Source organism: Carlito syrichta, unplaced genomic scaffold (assembly GCF_000164805.1).
Source record: "Carlito syrichta isolate Samal-C Ts95f unplaced genomic scaffold, Tarsius_syrichta-2.0.1 Scaffold133690, whole genome shotgun sequence".
NCBI classification, from domain to species: Eukaryota; Metazoa; Chordata; class Mammalia; order Primates; family Tarsiidae; genus Carlito; species Carlito syrichta.
In genome coordinates, this window is record NW_007077786.1 from 164251 (window position 1) to 167907 (window position 3657).

At 51.3% G+C, this 3657-nt stretch overlaps 1 pseudogene; it reads left to right on the forward strand.

Moving 5' to 3' along the window:
• Nucleotides 1-845: 845 nt before the first annotated feature.
• On the forward strand, nucleotides 846-1223 carry LOC110594754 (annotated as a pseudogene).
• Nucleotides 1224-3657: the final 2434 nt, after the last annotated feature.

Below are 3657 nucleotides of genomic sequence, written 5' to 3' on the forward strand. Positions count from 1 at the left end.
GGTCTCGCCAAGTTGCCCAGGCAGGTCTTGAACCCGCAGGCTCAGGCAATCCACTCACCTCAACCTCCCAAAGCACAAGATTACAGGCTGAGCAACCGAGCGGCAATTTTAAATTTTAAAGTATTATTGATGTTATCATCCTATATGAGATTGTTGACCCCAAAAAAACCTTTGAAGATAATGTCAAAATGCAAATCCTTCTGAAACCATTGTGAAAAATCCCACCACAAGCCCAACTGGGAATACCGCTCCCCAGCAGAAATGCAGAGGCAGAAAACCCTCCTGGGAGGGTTTCAGGCAGTCCTGCTTGCCTCACATGAGTACCTTCATTACTGGGCAGTGGAAGGCTCTGGAGAATGTAACTTGGTCACAAAACCCCAAGGAGCCAGAACAGATGGCAAACGAGTCAAGTACAGAGCAGAAGGACACGAAGGAAAACGAAGGGACACGTGACCTCCTGAGTGCCAGAGAAGCCCCAGCCACAATGGCCATGACGGCCATGCTCTCTGCCAAGTTGCTGATTTCTGATTCTGAATCAGACGAAGCTATAAATAAAGCCAGAAATAAAGATCCCACCGTGTATCCCTTGTTTTCTCAGCCTCTGTTTAAAGTTCCCTCTGCCTATTCAGCTACAGTGAGTCTGGCCTCCCTTCCGGCTCTCGTGACCATAATGGCTTTTCTGTAAAGAGGGCCACTGTGGTGCTTTTGTGACCTGGATTGGTCTGTATTCACATCCCAGTAATGACCAATCTGTCTCCTCTCCGTCTGGAATTCGTGTGTTGGCAAAAAATATCTGAAAGAAAATAGCGCTCTTCAGGTCCCAGGCCATGGGTTATGATGCAGACATGGCCAAGTCCAAGACCCATACCACACGCAACCAGTCCAGAAAATGGCACAGCAATGGCATCAAGAAACCCCGAGCACAAAGATACAAGTCTCTTAAGGGGGTGGACCCCAAGTTCCTGAGGAACACGCGCTTTGCTGAGAAACACAACAAGAAGGGCCTGAAGAAGATGCAATCCAACAACGCCAGGGCCATGAGCACTTGTGCTGAGGCTGTCAGGGCCCTCGTAAAACCCCAGGAGATTAAGCCCAAGATCCCAAAGGGTCCTAGCCACAAGCTTCCTCGACTTGCATACATTGCCCACACCAAGCTTGAGAAGCGTGTTCATGCCCGTATTGCCAAGGGCCGCAGGCACTGTCGGCCAAAGGCTAAGGATTAAACTGAGGCCAGTTGCAGCGTCACCTGCAACTCCAGCTTCAGTTCCAGTTCTGGCTCTGGCTCCCAAAGGTGCCCAGACCCCCACAAAAGCTCCAGAGTCGAGGCCTCTGTCTGCCAATGTGAGGACAGACATTTGACCCCCAGGCTGCTGTCTGCATGGGGCTGGTGTCCTCCTATGCTATTTGTACAAATAAACCTGAGGCAGGAAAAGAAAGAAAATAGCAGCACAACCTGGGCCTGAGCTTATCTAAGCATACTGTTGTGTGTCCTGGAGATAGATCTCAGCTTCACCATCCTCATCCTCATGCTCGTGGACCCAATCAGGCAGATGTATTAGGATGGGTGACGTGAAAAAAAAAAAATCAGACAGCTGCTCTGGAAAGCAAGACTAGCCATCAGACCCAATAAAAAGAGGGTGGCTGGGCATGTTGGTGCATATCTATAATCCTAGTACTTTGGGGAGATTGAGATGGGAGGCTTGTTTGTGCCCAGGAGTTTGAGACCAGCCCAGGCAACATAGTGAGACCTCGTTACTACAAAAAATCTTTCTGAAAAATTAGCCAGGCCAGGCGCGGTGGCTCAAGCCTGTAATCCCAGCACTTTGAGAGGCTGAGGTGAAAGGATTGCCTGAGTTCACGGGTTCAAGATAAGCCCAGGCAACTTGGCGAGACCTCGCCTCTACCATAAATTAAAAAATTAGCCGGACGTAGTAGCGTGCGCCTGTAGTTCCGGTTACTTGGAAGGCTGAGGCGGAAGGATCTCCGGAGCCCAGTAGGTCTACACTGGGGTGGTCGTGAGTGTGCCACTATACTCCAGCCTTGGCGACAGAGTGAGACTTCAACTCAAAAAGAAAAGAAAAATTAGCTGAGTGTGGTGGCAAACATCTATCGTCCTAGCTACTTGGGAGGCTGAGGTAGGAGGGATGCCTGAGCCCAGGAGGTCGAGGCTACAATGAGCCATGAGCATGCCACTGCATCCCAGCCCGGGTAACAAAGACTCTGACTCAAAAAGAGAGAGAGAGAGAGAGAGAGAGAGAGAGAGAGAAATAACTAAAGTAAGTGACCCCTTATTGACTGGTTACTACTAATTGGTTGATCAAATACTGACATGTCCTAAACACAATAAAGAGCAAACATGTACAAAAGTTCATGCCTTTCCCTACTTCCCTCACTACTGTGAGGTTGTTCACCCTGCTCCTCACTCCAGCAGTGTCCCAGCTGACAGCAGCCCCCAGGCTGTATGGCAGATTTGGATCCCACACTGAAGCCTCCCAGTTCCCCAGACCAGGCTCTGGCCCCAGGCTGCTCTCTGTCAAGCAGCATGGGGTCCCAGGGTCATCAGACATCTTCCTCTCTGAGCTGCAGCTGGCCAGGGCTCAGGAACCCACTGGAACTGGGTAAAGTCTAGGTGGGTGTTAGGTCAGTGCCACGGATAAAGCAAACATTGGCACAGAAAGTCAATTAGAAAACGAGTTTATCCACTTCCTAGGGGAAAGGAAGGGTCAGATGCTAAGAGAACAGCATGGCCTGAGCGTGTGAGGCTGGTGGTTTATAAAGTTTTCCTTAGGCAGCAGGCCAACCTTCTTGGGTGGGATAACATAGGGGCTATCTGGTGATGGGGTGGTGGTCTGTTTCTCATATCTCTGACAGCAGATGGATGGGTGGGTTGGTCAGGGGTGGCAAATTCTTGGAACAAAGGTGTTAATCTTAACGTCTTGTGACCAAGTAGAATGAGACTCACCCAGGATTCTGGGAAATTGTTCTTTGGGTAGAGGATTATTGTCATGTAAGCACCAGACAAAGCTTACGCAAGGTGACCAGAGAAAGCCCATTTTGTCTTTTCAGCAGGCAGCCTCCAGGTCGGGATGGGATGTGAAGGGGGCCAGCAGGGATTCAGCAAGGAGCACAAGGAATCCCCGGGTGACCCACCAACCCACCACCCCACCATGGGCTGTGCAAAGGGGTCCAGGGCTCAGAGAGGGTGGGGCCGCCCCCAGGACTCTCTCCTGGCGCGAGGACACAGAAATGTTGAAGATGGCCATAGCAGTAGCACCTGCTTGCCACGATGGCTCCCAGGCTCTTCAGGGCTGTGGCTCCCTGTAGCTTCCTTCCTGTGCCATCTTTTGCCTCGTCCATTGGGCTCTTACATTAATGGCCTGGGCCACCGTGATAAGTTGCACAGGCTGGGGGCGGCTTACAACAACAGAAATGTGGTTCCCCCGAGGCATCCACAGGGCTGGGCTCGCTCCAAAGGCTCTACACCAGACCCTCTTCACTTCCTCCCACTTCGTGTGGGCCCAGGAGTTCCTTGAGGTCACATGTCCTTTTCTTTTCTTTTTTTTTTTTGAGTTGGAGTCTCACTCTGTCACCCAGACTGGAGTGCAGTGGCCGCTCCCGGCCACCGCAGCCTCAACCTGCTGGGCTCCGGAGATCCTT